This window comes from Pinus tabuliformis, chromosome 8 (assembly GCF_031772625.1).
Source record: "Pinus tabuliformis cultivar Carrire ecotype Pingquan chromosome 8, CPIR1, whole genome shotgun sequence".
Lineage (NCBI taxonomy): Eukaryota > Viridiplantae > Streptophyta > Pinopsida > Pinales > Pinaceae > Pinus > Pinus tabuliformis.
Window position 1 is genome coordinate 1,507,378,710 of NC_142294.1, and position 22,300 is coordinate 1,507,401,009.

Consider the following 22,300-nt stretch of genomic DNA (forward strand, 5'->3'; position numbering starts at 1 on the left):
AAAACTACAGATCAACAACCAAGTTATTGCATCTGCCATGAATGGACAGGATCAAACTCCCATTACATACCACAACTGTCTTCCCCTGCCTACACCTCAGGAAGATTAATACCCGTATTGTTCAAGGGGGAAAGCCTCCTAAAGTTGGCTGGTAAATGATGGGCCTAGAGCCTGCAATAGATGGATGGGTAATTTAAAATGAAAAAACACTATATAAGATTACATATACAAACTGGGCTTCTAAACAGGATCACTGAGGTGTCTATCAAACTGAAACCACTTAGCTTGCCAAAAACTGCAGATCAACAACCAGAATTAATTCATCTGCCATTACTGGACAAGATCAAACTCCCATTACTACTACCACAAGTGTTCTCCCTTGCCTACACCTCAGAAAGATTAACAGTAAATACCCATACTGTTCAAGGGGGAAAGCTTCCTAATTATAAAATCAACCTAATAATTTGTAGACGATGTTTTTGATATAGGGCAAGAGAAACACAGAGCTATAACTCTCTGTTTTTTAGGTACCTATGTTTGATTCTAGACTTGGGAAACACAGAGCACTGTCTGTTTATTAGGCACTTGTGTTTTTCATTGTCACTAGGGAAGCCTGCACTGACTTTTGTTATTATAAAAAACTAGTGTGATATTTAAATCTCATCGGAGTACTTCTGCTTCGAGAAAATATCATTAACGTAGTTTTGATGTTTTCTGGCGAAATTTTTAAGAATTTCGACATAGGGTTATGTCTATATAAATTTAGTTATCCATTGCTTTTAGTTGCCGTTAAATTTTCTATCCAAAATTTCCATAATGGCTTTGATGTTATATTTGGAAAATTATAAGCGATTTAATCCCTTAGAGGAGTAACTTAACGACGTTTACCTCTGTCGTATGTGTAAATTTCGGTGTCCACACCAAGGTTTTTTTTTAGTATGGCCGTATGTTTAATATAGGTATGCAAATGTCATTGTTGAGATGACTTTTTTTAGATGGACCATTTTTTAACATGGATTTTATGTTTAGCCTTGAACATCTAAGAGTTAACTATAGCCATATTTTTTTATTTATTGTTATTGTTTAACATGAATGCAATTAAAAGTTTATAATTTTTATAAAGATATATTAAACATTTACTGTTCACAGTACATACTACAAAGGTTAATGAAATTGCTCAACGAAATTACAATTGAAAATAGACGTAAATCCTCTAAAGCTTATTATATCCATAAAAAGTCTCACATACTAAATTAAAGTGAAATAAGTATGAAATGGTGCCATTTACTGTTTAAATTGATATGAAAGTTTTATAAATAAGTGAATAGGATATGGAATTTTAGTGTTTCGAATTGATTTCGAAGAATTCTACCATGTGTCTTACAGTCAATTATGGACTCAGTTTTCAAGAAGCAAAAACTTCTTAGTAATGTAAAATCGACCTTTTCAAGAAAGCATTTCCGGTAAATCAGCAGATCAACCCGTGTTTAAACTTCCCGGAAAGAATTGTCTAACAACGCATGATTTTCACTTGTACTCTAGATCGTGTTAAATGCACAAATATTTCCAGAAGCTCTGTTCAATAAGCGAAACAGCCACTTACCAAAAAGCGATGGTTCTTGAATTCTGCATTCTACCATTGCATTATCCTCCCAATCAACTCGGGGGAAAGGAGAATCTTTTACTTCAACCTTTAGGAAAAGATATAGGGACTGACACCATTTATTATAGAAGAAAACACATAATTGCTAATAACCCTCCTATCTGGCAACGTTCATTTCTTTTTTCCTTTATTGAGAAGAATCTGTTGGTCTCTTACTTCTTACTTTTTGGTGACATGGAGTTAATTTCAACTACTACCACTATAACCTAACAACTACTATTATTATGATTTTTAAATCCTACTTGCAAGAACAGATGAAAACTTCTTACGTCACATAAATATCAATTGCAATATGAGTTGAACAAAGATTACACTGTAAGGTTTACATAGCAATACACCAAAACAGTGAAAAACAACATTAAAGTGAAAAAATTGATTAATTCTAATAGACAATTTTTCTCCTTTTTCCATCCATGTTGATGTTTGTACCCAATTGAAAAAGAGAAATATTTGTTATTTTTCTCATATTTGTTATCCTGTGGGCAGAGAGTGAGTCTTTTCTTAAAAAACAAACTCCAAAATTAAGTGAAATGTATATGTGGGATTCTGAAGCAGGAAAGGAGATGGGCCAGGATGGATATGGACAAAATATTTGTGAACTGGACAAACGATGAGAGATACCTTTGGATATCTAGCTCATAGACAGAATGGGTGTGTGACACTGTTGCTATATGTGCAATACCTGTTAAGTTTTGTCTCATGAACTTTGGTTCATTACTGTGCATAGATCAGTGGTTGCATACTACATTTACTATTTGCTTAACGACTATGTATGTTTCATTTTTTGCGTCAAAAGCAACAAATCACCTCCCAAGTCCACCATCTGAGACAATGCCCCTTTTAGAGCTGCAAACCAACCTCAAGAAGCATTCCTGTTCTCAAATGTGGTCTTCTCCTGTGCTGAGACTCGAGAGTCTGTAGGAGTTTTCTTCCTTGTTCATGGGCCTTTTCTGTATCGATTGTTTCTATAATTTTGGTTCGTTTCCTTTTGGTTGTCTTCTAATCTAACCGGGTCTTATTTTCGTCCTCTCAACTTTTTGGATCCCACAGAAAGCCATCTATGGAAGATATATTATGGCTCTGAATGTCCTTCCACTTGTTGTGCCTTTCTTGTGCAGCCTGTCATTAGACGACCTGCATCTTGGCAGAGTCTGCATTTGAAGATTGTACTTCCATTGTCATCTGGCTGGGTTCATTGAGATCCTTTCAAATCGAGGTCAACCCTATGAGGCATACCTTTGTTGATAGTTCTACGCATGTTCAGGTGCAATTGAAGATTTTACTCTCCTCGTTAGTCTATAATACCTGAGATAAACATTGGTAAAAAATTATTTGAATCTTGCAAGGGGTACCAACCAATAGTAAAGGGTACATGCGTGAGGCATTGAACCATTAAGCATAATTTCATTGTAAGTATCTCTCATACGTTCATAGTTGAATTAGGTGCTAACCAACCGAATCCAAAAAATTGAAATCCTCTTGAGCCACTTGTACCATCTATTTCCTGTAAGTTTTATCCATTTTATACTTCCACTGAGTGTCCTTTCGATACAGAAACCCTTTTTGTCATTTCCACTGAGTGTGAATTGTTTGAAAACTCAGAATTGTTTAGATATTTTTTGGGTCATGAAATTGGTTTCAGCAATAATTTGAGCCAGACCAAACAGTTCCTTCTTTTATATGCATTATGTATATTAGATCCCCTGCCTTAACACTCTAATCTGTAGGTGTTGTCTCACTACTTGTTGACACAGACCATCCTGTGGTCAAATCATGTTAAAACATGGACAGTGAAGAAAGTCAAGATATGTATTTCCAGTTCAACAAAATGGGGGAGATTTCAAGCTCACACAAGCTTTTTTTCTCTGACCCTCAGGAGCATAGCCCAACTTTAATGACGACTGATATGACATTTTCTAAAAGGGCAACAACATAATTGTATTATGCATTTATTATTATATAGCTCAGGAATCTTGCTTTTCATTTATCCAGGCTATTAAAAGTCTTGATTGGCCCTAGATTGTATGCCTATGGGCCATAAAGATGCATGAATTTGTACTATGTTTTCATTCTGAATAGTTTCCAGGTTTCCAAGAGTGCCTTTTTTGGAAAAGTTTTCCCAGCATCAAATGGATATTACACATGAATGCTCAGTAGAGTCCCCACCTTGTTAGAGAATGTCCACTCTGCCATGAATTGTACATTAGCCACAGAGCAGATACAGAGTCTTATAATTTTGATTCAAAATTAATTCCCAATTGAATTGATTCAGTTATATATATGCTTTCTTGATTATTTAAACTTTATTCCTGTTTGATTGGCAATTTATCTTTACTGCTATTAGAGGATGTTGTCTATTCTGCTAAAACAAAACCACCAACCTGACATTGCTTTTTGCTCCTTGTTTGAATCGATTTTTGTATCCACTTTCCACTGTCGAGGATTTGGCAAAGGGATCTTATGCTTTCTTGATTATTTAAACTTTATTCCTGTTTGATTGGAAATTTAACTTTACTGCTGTTAGAGGATGTTGTCTATTCTGCTAAAACAAAACCACCAACCAGACATTGCTTTTTGCTCCTTGTTTGAATCGATTTTTGTATCCACTTTTCACTGTCGAGGATTTGGCAAAGGGATCTTGATGTTCTGTGGTCTTCTTCATTTCATTTTTTCCCAAATTCGGCTGTGGTTGGTTTTCTTCTCTTGGTTCCTGATCTCAGTTGTGGTCTTCTCCTGTGCTGAGACTTGTTTTCAGTGATTTGTTCAGATGGTTTCTCTAAATTCAGACTTCTATCAGTGATTCGTTCCGTTGCCACGATAGTCAGAAATAATGATGAATAATGCAATAATTGGTTTGTACCTTATTGTCAAGTTCAAAGATTAGAAAAGGAAAACTAAAACAAGGGAGCCTATGCTGAACAACAAATAAATTGCATATTGTTTATGCTTCTAAGGGTCTTATCTGAAGCAAATGGCATTGGAAAATATTGTCTACTATACATCTGCATGAGTTTCTACAACAACTTAGATTTGTACATTGATTTATCATGATTCGGTGGCTTGCTTCTATCCCAAACGTTACATTGGAATGTCATGATGTCATCCTTGATTGGCTGGAGAATTGGCATTGCCAAAGCACATTCAGTGGACACCACATCGAGCTAGGATATGTCTGAGGGTAATGTCGGTTGATGGTTGATTGAAATTCATAAATTAGAAGTATATTCGCTTAGCCTGATAAGGATTTTTAGAAGAATAAAGTAGAAGTGTGTTCTCATTAATATTTTTCATAGCTACTTAAGATTTTTTAAAAGCATAATCCTTCATTTAGTATCATGATAAGATCCTCTTCTACGGTTAGCTGTGAACTGGTGAGAGTTTACCACAACTAGCCTAGGGTTGATTTTCGTGCATTCTTGTCTGGTTTCTACTTGAGAATCCTTCATGCAACACATTCCCACTCCTATGTAAGGGCAAAAATTGGGTAGTTTCTGTCCCCAACAAAAATAAAATTGGGTAGCTTCTTTCCCCAACAAAAATAATTGATGCTTTACGTTCTCTAAAAAGGTTGGGAGTTATCAGTACCAGTTGGGAAAATTTGGGGACGTGGCCTTTCACAATTAATGGGGCTAACATTGTATCTTAACACTCTAATCTGTAGGTTTTTAAATTGTATTTTAAATCTCTCGTCTATACTTTGTACTGAAGGGGAATCATTCTAACTTAACCAATGTAGTATTTCATCCATGGACCATGATAGAAAATCCTCTGCCATGAATTTTACATTAGCCACAGAGCAGATACAGAGTCTTATAATTTTGATTCAAAATTAATTCCCAATTGAATTGATTCAGTTATATATATGCTTTCTTGATTATTTAAATTTTATTCCTATTTGATTGGCAATTTAACTTTACTGTTGTTAGAGGATGTTGTCTATTCTGCTAAAACAAAACCACCAACTAGAGATTGCTTTTTGCTCCTTGTTTGAATCGATTTTTGTATCCACTTTCCACTGTCGAGGATTTGGAAAAGGGATCTTGATGTTCTGTGGTCTTCTTCATTTCATTTTTTCACAAATTCGGCTGTGGTTGGTTTTCTTCTCCTGGTTCTTGATCTCAATTGTGGTCTTCTCCTGTGTTGAGACTCGAGAGTCTGTAGAAGCTTTCTTCCTTCTTCATGGGCCTTCTCTGTAGCTGTTGTTTCTATAATTTTGGTTCCTTTCCTTTTGGTTGTCTTCTAAATTAACCAGGTCTTATTTTCATCCTCTCAACTTTTTGGATCCCACAGCAGGCCATCTATGGAAGATCTATTATGGCTCTGAATGTCCTTCCACTTGCTATACCTTTCTTGTGCAGGAAGTGATTAGACGGCCTGCATCTTGGCAGAGTCTGCATTTGAAGATTGTACTTCCATAGTCATCTGGCTAGGTTCATTGAGATCCTTTCAAATTTAGGTCAACCCTACGAGGCATACCTTTGTTGACAGTTCTATGCATGTTCAAGTGCAATTGAAGATTTAGAGATCTATTATGGCTCTGAATGTCCTTCCACTTGGTTTTTGCTCCTTGTTTGAATCGATTTTTGTATCCACTTTCCACTATCGAGGATTTGGCAAAGGGATCTTATGCTTTCTTGATTATTTAAACTTTATTCTTGTTTGATTGGCAATTTAACTTTACTGTTGTTAGAGGATGCTGTCTATTCTGCTAAAACAAAACCACCAACCAGACATTGCTTTTTGCTCCTTGTTTGAATCGATTTTTGTATCCACTTTTCACTGTCGAGGATTTGGCAAAGGGATCTTGATGTTCTGTGGTCTTCTTCATTTCATTTTTTCACAAATTCGGTTGTGGTTGGTTTTCTTCTCCTAGTTCCCGATCTCAGTTGTGGTCTTCTCATGTGCTGAGACTCGAGAGTCTGTAGGAGTTTTCTTCCTTCCTCATGGGCCTTCTCTATAGCTGTTGTTTCTATAATTTTGGTTCCTTTCCTTTGGTTTTCTTCTAAACTAACCGGGTCTTATTTTCATCCTCCCAACTTTTTGGATCCCACAGCAGGCATCTATGGAAGATCTATTATGGCTCTGAATGTCCTTCCACCTGCTGTACCTTTCTTGTGCAGGAAGTGATTAGACGGCCTGCATCTTGGCAGAGTCTGCATTTGAGGATTGTACTTCCATAGTCATCTAGCTGGGTTCATTGAGATCCTTTCAAATTTAGGTAAACCCTATGAGGCATTCCTTTGTTGACAATTCTACGCATGTTCAGGTGCAATTGAGGATTTTACTCTCCTCGTTGGTCTTATGAAATTTTATAAATTGACCTAAGAAATATTTGAACTCTTCCATAAGAACTACTCTTTAACATGAATGCAATTAAAAGTTTATAATTTTTATAAAGATATATTAAGCATTTACTGTTCACAGTACATACTACAAAGGTTAATGAAATTGCTCAACGAAATTACAATTGAAAATAGACGTAAATCCTCTAAAGCTTATTATATCCATAAAAAGTCTCACATACTAAATTAAAGTGAAATAAGTATGAAATGGTGCCATTTACTATTTAAATTGATATGAAAGTTTTATAAATAAGTGAATAGGATATGGAATTTTAGTGTTTTGAATTGATTTCGAAGAATTCTACCATGTGTCTTACAGTCAATTATGGACTCAGTTTTCAAGAAGCAAAAACTTCTTAGTAATGTAAAATCGACCTTTTCAAGAAAGCATTTCCGGTAATTCAGCAAATCAACCCGTGTTTAAACTTCCCGGAAAGAATTGTCTAACGACGCATGGTTTTCACTTGTACTCTAGATCGTGTTAAATGCACAAATATTTCCAGAAGCTCTGTTCAATAAGTGAAACAGCCACTTACCAAAAAGTGATGGTTCTTGAATTCTGCATTCTACCATTGCATTATCCTCCCAATCAACTCGGGGGAAAGGAGAATCTTTTACTTCAACCTTTAGGAAAAGATATAGGGACTGACACCATTTATTATAGAAGAAAACACAAAATTTCTAATAACTCTCCTATCTGGCAACGTTAATTTCTTTTTTCCTTTATTGAGAAGAATCTGTTGGTCTCTTACTTCTTACTTTTTGGTGACATGGAGTTAATTTCAACTACTACCACTATAACCTAAAAACTACTATTATTATGATTTTTAAATCCTACTTGCAAGAACAGATGAAAACTTATTACGTCACATAAATATCAATTTCAATATGAGTTGAACAAAGATTACACTGTAAGGTTTACATAGCAATACACCAAAACAGTGAAAAACAACATTAAAGTGAAAAAATTGATTAATGCTAATAGACAATTTTTCTCCTTTTTCCATCCATGTTGATGTTTGTACCCAATTGAAAAAGAGAAATATTTGTTATTTTTCTCATATTTGTTATCCTATGGGCAGAGAGTGAGTCTTTTCTTAAAAAACAAACTCCCAAATTAAGTGAAATGTATATGTGGGATTCTGAAGCAGGAAAGGAGATGGGCCAGGATGGATATGGACAAAATATTTGTGAACTGGACAAAGGATGAGAGATACCTTTGGATATCTTGCTCATAGACAGAATGGGTGTGTGACACTGTTGCTATATGTGCAATACCTGTTAAGTTTTGTCTCATGAACTTTGGTTCATTACTGTGCATAGATCAGTGGTTGCATATTACATTTACTATTTGCTTAACGACTATGTATGTTTCATTTTTTGCGTCAAAAGCAACAAATCACCTCCCAAGTCCACCATCTGAGACAATGCCCCTTTTAGAGCTGCAAACCAACCTCAAGAAGCATTCCTGTTCTCAAATGTGGTCTTCTCCTGTGCTGAGACTCGAGAGTCTGTAGGATTTTTCTTCCTTGTTCATGGGCCTTCTCTGTATCGGTTGTTTCTATAATTTTGGTTCGTTTCCTTTTGGTTGTCTTCTAATCTAACCGGGTCTTATTTTCATCCTCTCAACCTTTTGGATCCCACAACAATCCATCTATGGAAGATCTATTATGGCTCTGAATGTCCTTCCACTTGCTGTACCTTTCTTGTGCAGCCTGTCATTAGACAACCTACATCTTGGCAGAGTCTGCATTTTAAGATTGTACTTCCATTGTCATCTGGCTGGGTTCATTGAGATCCTTTCAAATCGAGGTCAACCCTATGAGGCATACCTTTGTTGATAGTTCTACGCATGTTCAGGTGCAATTGAAGATTTTACTCTCCTCGTGGGTCTATAATACCTGAGATAAACATTGGTAAAAAATTATTTGAATCTTGCAAGGGGTACCAACCAATAGTAAAGGGTACATGCGTGAGGCATTGAACCATTAAGCATAATTTCATTGTAAGTATCTCTCATACGTTCATAGTTGAATTAGGTGCTAACCAACCGAATCCAAAAAATTGAAATCCTCTTGAGCCACTTGTACCATCTATTTCCTGTAAGTTTTATCCATTTTATACTTCCACTGAGTGTCCTTTCGTTATAGAAACCCTTTTTGTCATTTCCACTGAGTGTGAATTGTTTGAAAACTCAGAATTGTTTAGATACTTTTTGGGTCATGAAATCGGTTTCAGCAATAATTTGAGCCAGACCAAACAGTTCCTTCTTTTATATGCATTATGTATATTAGATCCCCTACCTTAACACTCTAATATGTAGGTGTTGTCTCACTACTTATTGACACAGACCATCCTGTGGTCAAATCATGTTAAAACATGGACAGTGAAGAAAGTCAAGATATGTATTTCCAGTTCAACAAAATGGGGGAGATTTCAAGCTCACACAAGCTTTTTTTCTCTAACCCTCAGGAGCATAGCCCAACTTTAATGACGATTGATATGACATTTTCTAAAAGGGCAACAACAAAATTGTATTCTGCATTTATTATTATATAGCTCAGGAATCTTGCTTTTCATTTATCCAGGCTATTAAAAGTCTTGATTGGCCCTAGATTGTATGCCTATGGGCCAGAAAGATGCATGAATTTGTACTATGTTTTCATTCTGAATAGTTTCCAGGTTTCCAAGAGTGCCTTTTTTTGAAACGTTTTCCCAGCATCAAATGGATATTACACATGAATGCTCAGTAGAGTCCCCACCTTGTTAGAGAATGTCCACTCTGCCATGAATTGTACATTAGCCACAGAGCAGATACAGAGTCTTATAATTTTGATTCAAAATTAATTCCCAATTAAATTGATTCAGTTATATATATGATTTCTTGATTATTTAAACTTTATTCCTGTTTGATTGGAAATTTATCTTTACTGCTATTAGAGGATGTTGTCTATTCTGCTAAAACAAAACCACCAACCTAACATTTCTTTTTGCTCCTTGTTTGAATCGATTTTTGTATCCACTTCCCACTGTCGAGGATTTGGCAAAGGGATCTTATGCTTTCTTGATTATTTAAACTGTATTCCTGTTTGATTGGAAATTTAACTTTACTGCTGTTAGAGGATGCTGTCTATTCTGCTAAAACAAAACCACCAACCAGACATTGCTTTTTGCTCCTTGTTTGAATCGATTTTTGTATCCACTTTTCACTGTCGAGGATTTGGCAAAGGGATCTTGATGTTCTGTGGTCTTATTCATTTCATTTTTTCCCAAATTCGGCTGTGGTTGGTTTTCTTCTCTTAGTTCCTGATCTCAGTTGTGGTCTTCTCCTGTGCTGAGACTTGTTTTCAATGATTTGTTCAGATGGTTTCTCTAAATACAGACTTCTATCAATGATTCGTTCTGTTGCCACGATAGTCAGAAATAATGATGGATAATGCAATAATTGGTTTGTACCTTATTGTCAAGTTCAAAGATTAGAAAAGGAAAACTAAAACAAGGGAGCCTATGCTGAACAACAAATAAATTGCATATTGTTTATGCTTCTAAGGGTCCTATCTGAAGCAAATGGCATTGGAAAATATTGTCTACTATACATCTGCATGAGTTTCTACAACAACTTAGATTTGTACATTGATTTATCATGACTCGGTGGCTTGCTTCTATCCCAAACATTACATTGGAATGTCAAGATGTCATCCTTGATTGGCTGGAGAATTGGCATTGCCAAAGCACATTCAATGGACACCACATTGAGCTAGGATATGTCTGAGGGTAATGTCGGTTGATGGTTGATTGAAATGCATAAATTAGAAGTATATTCGCTTAGCCTGATAAGGATTTTTAGAAGAATAAAGTAGAAGTGTGTTCTCATTAATATTTTTCATAGCTACTTAAGATTTTTTAAAAGCATAATCCTTCATTTAGTATCATGATAAGATCCTCTTCTACGGTTAGCTGTGAACTGGTGAGAGTTTACCACAACTAGCCTAGGGTTGATTTTCGTGCATTCTTGTCTGGTTTCTACTTGAGAATCCTTCATGCAACACATTCCCACTCCCATGCAAGGGCAAAAATAGGGTAGTTTCTGTCCCCAACAAAAAGAAAATTGGGTAGCTTCTTTCCCCAACAAAAAGAATTGATGCTTTATGTTCTCTAAAAAGGTTGGGAGTTATCAGTACCAGTTGGGAAAATTTGGGGAAATGGCCTTTCACACTTAATGGGGTTAACATTGTATCTTAACACTCTAATCTGTAGGTTTTTAAATTGTATTTTAAATCTCTGGTCTATACTTTGTACTGAAGGGGAATCATTCTAACTTAACCATTGTAGTATAATTTTCATCCATGGACCATGATAGAAAATCCTCTGCCATGAATTTTACATTAGCCACAGAGCAGATACAGAGTCTTATAATTTTGATTCAAAATTAATTCCCAATTGAATTGATTCAGTTATATATATGCTTTCTTGATTATTTCAATTTTATTCCTATTTGATTGGCAATTTAACTTTACTGCTATTAGAGGACGTTGTCTATTCTGCTAAAACAAAACCACCAACTAGAGATTTCTTTTTGCTCCTTGTTTGAATCAATTTTTGTATGCACTTTCCATTGTCGAGGATTTGGAAAAGGGATCTTGATGTTCTGTGGTCTTCTTCATTTCATTTTTTCACAAATTCGGTTGTGGTTGGTTTTCTTCTCCTGGTTCTTGATCTCAATTGTGGTCTTCTCCTATGTTGAGACTCGAGAGTCTGTAGAAGCTTTCTTCCTTCATCATGGGCCTTCTCTGTAGTTGTTGTTTCTATAATTTTGGTTCCTTTCCTTTTGGTTGTCTTCTAAATTAACCAGGTCTTATTTTCGTCCTCTCAACTTTTTGGATCCCACAGCAAGCCATCTATGGAAGATCTATTATGGCTCTGAATGTCCTTCCACTTGCTGTACCTTTCTTGTGCAAGAAGTGATTAGACGGCCTGCATCTTGGCAGAGTCTGCATTTGAAGATTGTACTTCCATAGTCATCTGGCTAGGTTCATTGAGATCCTTTCAAATTTAGGTCAACCCTATGAGGCATACCTTTGTTGACAGTTCTATGCATGTTCAAGTGCAATTGAAGATTTAGAGATCTATTATGGCTCTGAATGTCCTTCCACTTGCTTTTTGCTCCTTGTTTGAATCGATTTTTGTATCCACTTTCCACTATCGAGGATTTGGCAAAGGGATCTTATGCTTTCTTGATTATTTAAACTTTATTCTTGTTTGATTGGCAATTTAACTTTACTGTTGTTAGAGGATGCTGTCTATTATGCTAAAACAAAACCACCAACCAGACATTGCTTTTTGCTCCTTGTTTGAATCTATTTTTGTATCCACTTTTCACTGTCGAGGATTTGGCAAAGGGATCTTGATGTTCTGTGGTCTTCTTCATTTCATTTTTTCACAAATTCGACTGTGGTTGGTTTTCTTCTCCTAGTTCCCGATCTCAGTTGTGGTCTTCTCCTGTGCTGAGACTCGAGAGTCTGTAGGAGTTTTCTTCCTTCCTCATGGGCCTTCTCTATAGCTGTTGTTTCTATAATTTTGGTTCCTTTCCTTTGGTTGTCTTCTAAACTAACCGGGTCTTATTTTCATCCTCCCAACTTTTTGGATCCCACAGCAGGCAATCTATGGAAGATCTATTATGGCTCTGAATGTCCTTCCACTTGTTGTACCTTTCTTGTGCAGGAAGTGATTAGACGGCCTGCATCTTGGCAGAGTTTGCATTTTAAGATTGTACTTCCATAGTCATCTGGCTGGGTTCATTGAGATCCTTTCAAATTTAGGTCAACCCTATGAGGCATTCCTTTGTTGACAACTCTACGCATGTTCAGGTGCAATTGAGGATTTTACTCTCCTCGTTGGTCTTATGAAATTTTATAAATTGACCTAAGAAATATCTGAACTCTTCCATAAGAACTACTCTTTTACATTACCCCATAAAAAAAGGAGAAACAGAACGTCAAGGTCTCACATTCACAACAATTTCAAGAGTACCTTCTCTACAAGATCTCCGGATTAGCCCCGCATTCAGTTTCGATTGTTACAGTAAAATGAAGGACAACAAAAACGTTGCTCACAGAAAACACGCAGAAGAAATTCTCTGTTCAATGTCGCCTCCAGATAATCTACTCCAACCCATATTTTAACATCGCCAAAAGGTTTCCTCCATTTATTTACCTCATTCTATTTCATAACATACTTTTCATATATTTCAACAACAACCAAATTTAATCAACATTAATAATTAAGCAAATATTAGAATGTCTTTATATTATCTATACATCTCATTCTAACATTTTCTTTGTTTTGCAACAGGACATATGGACTCAGAAATAGCATACATAAGCAACTACAAGTAGAATGGCAAGCAAAAAATATGCGTCTCCAACTATGCATAAATCTCCTATAGTGTTCAGTATGCCATTATTCACCATGCATCTTCCACTAAGCAAATATTAGAATGTCTTTATATTATCTATACATCTCATTCTAACATTTTCTTTGTTTTGCAACAGGACATATAGACTCAGAAATAGCATACCTAAGCAACTACAAGTAGAATGGCAAGCAAAAAATATGCGTCTCCAACTACGCATAAATCTCCAATGGTATTCAGTATGCCATTATTCACCATGCATCTTCCACTAACAATATATAAATCCCCATGGAAAAGGTAACTTCATTTCCATTCATTCCAAATTCATTTTAACACAACTCACCTGCAAAGTATTACTAATAAATTTCCACAACTGATTTACATATTACTAATTCTAACAAAATAAATATTTTGCAGGTCCATTACTGCTTCTTCAGGTCTTCGATGCCTTCGACATGTTTTGATACAACTTCAAATATGGAATGACAAGCACAATGCTCTTTAGAATATTATATTGTTTCTTGAACCTCTTTTGTTACAATTCACTATTTGTATTTTCCATTTGAAACTTAAAAAAGGAAGTTTCAAGATCAAATACCATTTTGATAGTTTATGTTTTCACAACCAATTCATTGTCAATGGGTTTTAACATATTTTGTTAACAAAATCAATTGATTTTAATGAATATAAGACATGTTTTCAATATATCTTCATATTAATTTAATTTCCCGTTTGAATAATGATTTCTTAAATAACCCTATCCAAATCAATATAGATACTCGGTTGTTGTTCACGTGAATTCATTCGTTTACCTTCACATTCAACTACGCAATTTTGACCAAATACAAAGAAAGGTCTCTAAACAAGTTCAATGGATATTTATGCCTACTTGCATTCCATTTCGTAGCCACTTTAACCCCCAAAAACAGTTTTCGGCATGGCTTCCTCAAATTAAAACTCGACCCTTGCTTTCAAAAAATCCCACAAAAGCCCATTCACATTTCAATATTCTTCCACACACTATGCCTTACGGCGTTTCCTTTGCAACATTAAGTGCAAATGCTAGTTTAATTTTAAACTAAATTTATGGTTACTTGTGACATAAACGACCAATACATTTTAGTTACTAACAACACTACTAGCTAGTATTGTTATATATTTTCTATACATCTAACACTTTTTTCAATATTTAAATTTTACAAAATTCATTTTAAAATTTTACAAAATTCATTTGTAACGTTTTTAATTTTCATATATATATATATATATATGTCCACACATGTAGAGAGACACGTACATGCTCCATATTGCTTTATATTCACGAACAATTAAACATCGACTAAGATTTCTACCAAACCAATTCTTATAGAAACTTCCACTGTAAATAGTACTTTAAAAAAGAACTTCCGCTAAAACATCTACTAATTTATGTTTTCCTTAGAAAATGGTGTGGATAATCATTTTTCAAAATTCTCTCTTCTTTCATTCATAATTATAATAACTCAAAAGGAAATGTTGAAATTCTTAAAATATTCCACACCAAGATTATTATGGTAATATTAAGTAACACAAAGCCCTAAATTTTAATTAATTAATTTTTATCATTACATGGTTAATTATGACTTGATAACATCTCATAAGTTGGGACATTATATGCTATCTATGAATTCCCTTTCGAGTTAATCGACCCACTCCACTTTATGAAATTGGCATTTTGAAACGTTCAAGTCTAATAATTCCACCGTCTCTCACGTGATTAATTGACTATTCAAACACTTTTTTTTTAATGACCTTCATAAATATATTTTCTTTCTGTCTTTCACTCTCCACGGAATTTTTCACTCTTTCAGATGTATCTGTTTTTTTAAACAAGTTACTTATAATTTTTATTATATAAATCTGTAAAAAGATATTACTTAATTATTAATCTCAATTAAATAACTATAAAAGAGTTTGGGAATGTATATGAATTGAAACTCTATGCTAAATGAACCTCAGCCATGAATGATATAATCGCTCATAAAATTATTATAATATCTTAATAAAGCATGCAATCTAAATCTTTGTACGAAAAATCGTTATGTGATTGAAGAAAATTTACATGAAACTTATAAAAACAACATATTTAAACTCTGATGGTTGATAAAGATATTAAGATTTTCAAATGTTTTATTATTATCAATATAATAACCATATTATTATGATATATTAATGAAACATGCCATCCAAATCTTCGCAAAAAAATCATTTTGTGATTAATAAAACTTACGTGAGACTTATAAAAACAACATATTTAAACTTTGATGGTTGATGCATATGTTAAGGTTTTCAAATGTTTTATTATCAATAAAGAGGGCTGTTGAGCAGAAAGTCCCTGCCTTGACTACAAAACATATAAGGAAAGTATATATTCAGTTTAAACTGGCTAAGTGGCTTGATGATCTTGTTTCTTGCTGCTGGAAAGACATAACAATTGCTCGGACCAGACCCATAGTAGGATTGGGTTATACTAGCGATGTATAATTGAACAGTAATAGATGCTGAAACTGAAACGGAAATCTATGTCTATAGGATGGGGGGGAATAGTGGAAACGAAATACCAAGGTTTTTCTAGCACATCAGAATCTGTTGAATTCGCACCACAAAGATTAGATTAATCAATGACATTGAAAGTTAGCTGAAAATCAGAACTTCTGTATGCCTAAGAACCCTTGTAGAATGACCCATCTGTCAAAGCAAAAGATTTGAATGAGAAAGTGGGTATATGGGATAGATGGGGACGTAAAGGCCAAATACCTTGCCATTTTGATAGCTCAAATGGTCATCTGAGCAGTGCTTCTTTTTGTGTCATAAGTAGGGTTGTTGGTTATCGTTGCAGAATTCGAATAGTTGGTGGAACCGTGTCAACTGCTAGATCAATAGGTGGTGAAGCACTGCTTAACTGAATACGGATACGCTTATACCACATATTACACAGATCATATCTAAGATGTTTAGCCAACCAATAGAAATCCATAGCATGGAACGCCTTAGTATCGCTGGACTTAAGAACCCTTTATCTTGCAGCCAAGCTTGGAACTTTGTCATAATTTGTTGAGTTGAGGTATGTTGATGTCCTTGTCTAAGTTAACCAAATAACCAACTATAGCTTAGTTAACCAAAGAACCAACTGTAGCTTGAGCGACTCACCAAAAGGTGATGATAATGGTAAAAATATGGATTTTCTCAGATTTTTTAGAATTGTAGACTTAAAACATGGAATACATAATTTGTTATTATTGTTAGTCAAGAGAATTTCTGTAGTAATTTTTTATGCACAAAAATAACATTAGCATAAATGAAAATTGCTGAAAATAGAGAACTTAGAATTGGAAAACTAAAAATTGTTGGAAACAAAGAGCTTATGGTTTAGAAACTTTCCATTCATCTTCATTGTCTTGTTGACAATGTCAAGTGTGGATAAGTTGGAAAAGTCACTGCCCACAGTGATGCCCAATGTTGTCACTAAAGGTAGAGTACTGATGATGAAGCTTTGTTTCTGCCTACAATTCTATAAACTACATCCCTTTTCCTACCTTAAAAAGGCTTGCAACAACAATGGTGACGTGTTTCACCATCGTCCAATAGCTTTGCAAGACCAAAGTCTGATGCATGTGCTTCCAACCTTTCATCAATGAATATATTGCTCAGCTTTAGAACGTTGTGGACAATTCTAGGTGTCGCAATCATGCAAATAAGCCAGGCCTCGGCATGCTCCAAGTTCTATCACCAATCAACGCACACAACAACAACCATTTTTAATCATAAAATTTACCTAGTTTATGTTAAAAATTATATATACTTGCAATGCTCACTTAAAGACTTGGCATATTTTCTTGGCAAGGATCGGTTCAAGACTCGGCAACTCTGACAAGTTTGAGAACGGTTCAATGGGTTTTGGCAATTTCCACTTTCAGTCAAGTTTCAGGCCAAGCTTATATTGATTACCCATTTCTGGATTGAGCAAGAGACACATAGAAAGTCTCAGGGGTCTTGACCAAGTCTCACAACATTGCTCGAAACTTGTTGTGCAGTGCTGGTCGAAACCAAGCCAACTTACAGGAGTAAAATTTCTTTCCCGTTCTAACATAGAACATAACTAGTCCCTACCCAAGAGCAGCATGATGGCAAAAGAAAACTCTGTTGCAGGGCAGGAGCAAAGTCTCTTAAAAGAAACAAAAGTCTGTTGCATACTCCATGTTGAAATCTACAATGCGATTCTCATGTAGACTTACCTTAGTACAGGCACGGAAATGGCCAGCTCAACAATTGGAAAATAGTGCAGACCCTTACTCCTTATTTAAATACTACATACAAATCACATACATTACAATTACAAGACTACATGCAAATCACATACATAGCAACTGCAAGTTAAAGACTAAACCACTAGGTAGATTCTCACTGTAAACCCCAGCGATTGCACTAATGATGTTGATTTTATGCTTTAATCCGGCGTTAGACCATGGATAGATCAGGCGGTGCTTTTGATAGAGTTAGCTACCTAGCTTGTTAGGAAAGGAGTGAATAGATTAACTTCAAAACAACAACGTCTAATTTTTAACACTATTAAATGAGCTTGTATTCTATCTTTGTTACATTTTCTTTATAATCAAAACTAATTTGATCCATGGAAATAAGCCTACTCCTTAATCAAATCACAGCTAGTATATATGTTCGATAAAGATGCAGATCCATCCGACATGAGGTCGAACTTTAAAGCAACAGAGGAGAGGTAAATGTTTGGCATATATATAACTTCATGGGAAGCATAAAATGCTGGAATATCCGACATAAATGGGCAATTGATATGAACCATAGGCAGGTTCTCTTGTATCAGATACAAGACTTTTTATTTAGGTTTCATCGGAGAGTTTTCCTTTGTTTAACAATGCTATAAATATGTTTATGCAACCTAAAACCTTCTCGTTGAATTTGAGAATCACATACAGAACAATACTGAAACCAAATTCCAAGGCTGCACTGGATTCAGTGAGTGAAAAAACAATACACATGAGCATGACAAATGATTCTGGCTTATAATTCATGTCCCTGCAAGACATAGCACGCTCAATACCATAAAAGAATTCATGTCCGTACAAGCCATAACTTAGAATTCATGTCCCTACAAGTCATAGCAAGCTCAATACCAAAAAATAATTCATGTCCCTACAAGCCATAGCAAGCTCAATACTAGAAAAGAGCATCCACACACCCAAAAACCAAATTGGGAATTGATTTAATATTTTCACCAGTTGGCTTCCTAGAATCAACCCCAATACTAGTTTTCCAATTCCAGGAGATGCTACAGATGCCCCACTCCTAGCCCCAAATTTCTATTGCCCGCCAAGGCCAACTGCGCCATGGCAAACAGTCATTGCCTGAAACCAACACCGCACTAAATTCATTATCCCCACACTCACAGATACAGGAGTTGTAGTCACTTGTTGGGAAACAGATCAAATGCCAGTTTGCATACAACAATCACATTATTATGGATCGAGAGAAGACTTTGGGTATTGCATCTCTAACAAAGCCTATTTTCTAATCATGCCGTGAAATCATGATCAGTTGGGGCTTGAATGGGCCTAATTTTAGATATCTAAGAACATTGGGCTTGCACAAAATTGCAAAAACAATGAGGGAAGATGGTAGTGCATTCAGAATTCTCAAATTCCAAATCGATTTTCTTGTGTCAACGGTATCTTTTCTTGGGGCAACAACACTTGAAGGGATTGAATAATTTTGATTCCCTTCAAACCTTCATCTTGAATCATCACCAGAGCCATTGACAAGTACAATTAAGCATAGACACATCAGAGCCACCAGAAGTCCATTCAAGCCCAATCAAGGCCTTGCATTCCCAAACTTATTTTTCCCCATTTTTTGCCTATTCTACTTTAATAGCTTAGTCGAACCTCGAAAAAAATTGGGTATTTTACTGTAATCAGGACAAAAATAGATAAAAGCATTCAATTTGTAAATACTGACCTCGATTCCGGGTTTTGTGGAAGGGTTTTACAGAAATATGCATTCCATAAAAGAAAAAAGAAGAGAACAATATTGGACATGGTAATAAACAGGCTAGCAGGTGGTAATAAAAAGAAATAGAAAATAATTAGAAGTTATATAAAAAATTATTAATAAATAATATGACAATTAGAATATATAAATATATAAAAGTTTTTGCTGTTGGACTTCATGCTACCTCACGAATACCAAGTGTCACCTTACATGCACTCTAAGATCTAATCTCACTTAAACCATCATGTAAACCATCTTTCAGATTCATTTAATCGACTCATCTAGTTGTGTCCTCTGGAGGCTGCCCCTTGATCGATCTGCCTCGTCGCCCACTCACCATTTTCTCTTATTATTACTGTGTATCCGTTCATCTAAATCCCAATGGCATAATTCCCATCTGCTGATACATCTTCCTCTTCTTCCTGTTCTGCATTCATCCAAATCCCAATGGCACAATTCCCATCTGCTGATGCATCTTCCCCTTCTTCCTATTCTGCCTCGATACATCTTCATATTCTTCCTATGATCTGCGTCGATTTCTTATGGCCCCTTTTTATAAATCATAGGTGTTTATTACTTCTTGTGAAAAGAAGCATGTACTTCAAACTGCAAGAATTGTGACAAGCATGTACTTTGAACTACAAGAATTGCAGACTCGTTATTAGCTCAAGGGATTCGATAGGCCAAACTCTTTATATCTTTTCTATTGTCATGCCTTCTTTCAGCCACATCAACCACCAGATGAAAGATGAAAGATGGCAGATCCTACTGCGAAGAGAAACTAAATGGACTTCAAACACTACCTCTTGAAATACAGGTTAGACTTTAAATTAGTAGTAAAACGGTGACCAGTATTTGCAATTGAGTTTTTCTTATAAATGATTAAGTGAATAAGCAGAAAATAGTAACTGAATCTACTTTTCTTACTGACTAATTCAATTCAGTTTGTTTCATCAAACTGAACCTGGGTCCTTATACTGCCTTTGTTTCATTCGTTTGAACTTGGGTTCCTATACTGCTTGCTCTATCAGAGCTTGGATGTAGCAGTTTGATCCAAGTCATAGTCAGAGCTCTCCCAGCCATGAAATAGCTTTCCAAGTGAAGGCATATTCAATTGAGGTGCGAAAGTCCTTATAGTTGGCCAAGCCGAGTTTATTTTGTTCATTTTTGTATTTGGATGCCCAAGCAAGCGAGAATGAGCGAATTTATGCCAGTCGACATTTATGTTGTATGGAGGAAGTTAATACTGTATGGAGGTATGTCCTTCATAGTCATCCATCTACCTCTACTAATGCATGAACTGCGCTCACCATATGCTTGAAATTCATGGAAGCTGTCTTATATAAGAAGCTATCTCGTACCTTATTTCTGGCTGTGTGAAGAAGGTGAAAATCCTTCCCCATCGAAATCGGTCCAACAGGAAGCAAGAGACTGAATTAGAGTCCGTTGGTGAGACCTGAAGGTCCAACATGAAGCTGGTTTGAAGCGCCCCTGCCAACTCAATGCCCACCGGCATACCCGAGGTCTCTACCAGAATGAGGTCCAACTCTAGGATAATTTGTTCTTTGTTCTTGTTTTCTTCTGACATGGGGTTGTTTTCTTCTGACATGGGGATAGATGGGGTTCAATTTACAAATGCTAAAAAGTGTTCAATTTTTAAATGCTAACTATGATCTTCTTCTGTTCTCTCCAGCTCTCCAGCTTCAGTTCCCTTATGATCTTCTTCTTCTCTAATCTTCTTTTGTTCTCTCCAGCTTTAGTTCCCTTATGATCTTCATTTGTTCTCTCTAGCTTCATTTGTTCTCTCCAGCTTCAGTTCCCTTCCGTTCAACTTCACTTCGGTTCATTAGACACCATAGTACCCTTTCGGTCCCTTCAACTTCGGTTCCATAGACACCATAGTAACATGCAACAACGCCACAGTAGACACAGTAGAAACATGTGGCAACTTCAAAGACTAAGCAACAACAGGTGGCAAGAGAGCATGAAATCCCATCGGTCACAACAGGAAGGATGTACCAATTCCAGTATAGACAATACCCAGGAGCTAGCTAGGTCACAACAGGAAGGATGTACCAATTCTAGTATAGACAATAGCCGGGAGCTAGCTAGCATTTTATACGGGTAGACTAATGTTAGCATTAGTCTAACAAATCCAAAAAAATGAACAACAAATGAATAACACAAAGCCAAGATAATATATGATTTTCGCCTTTTTGCCTCGGGAAGAGGCCAAATAAGATAGTAAATCACTATGTATCTAAACATTTTGATTATACTCGATCAAATGGCAGTAGAAAATAGCTCTCAAACTACTCAACTAATGTTAAGTTCATCGTTTTCGATTACTATAGTCCCATGCCGAGATAGCAGGGACTAATAAGGTAACCATATTTCTACTTCAACAATGCTAATAATTATCATCACAATCGGTTAATTGGTAATGCCTAACTTTAAAGTAATGACAATGACAATGAATATATAATTGGAAACTAATATTGAATACAAAGGATTCTTATGCTAGACCTAGGGTTGGTAGTATAAGAGCATATCGACATAATTTAAATATTTTGGTGGGATTTTACATTACGTATTATCTTTTCCATTGTAAATGATACACCTTTTATAAATTAACTTCACTCAATAGCCAATATTCTAAAAATTTGTTAAATTATGCCAAAGGTCGTCTAATATTTTTACTCTTGTAAATGATAGAATTCAATTAATGTCACTCGTTGAGTGATTCGGATGGGTGGTTTCTCACCCATTTGAGCCAAGTTAGTTTTGTAAGGCTAATCCCATTGTTTTGGAAGCAGTTAT

At 35.5% G+C, this 22,300-nt stretch overlaps 1 pseudogene; it reads right to left on the reverse strand.

Annotated features, from left to right (window-relative positions):
* Positions 1–16,283: 16,283 nt before the first annotated feature.
* On the reverse strand, positions 16,284–21,089 carry LOC149241592 (molybdate transporter 2-like; annotated as a pseudogene).
* Between the last annotated feature and the right edge of the window lie 1,211 nt (positions 21,090–22,300).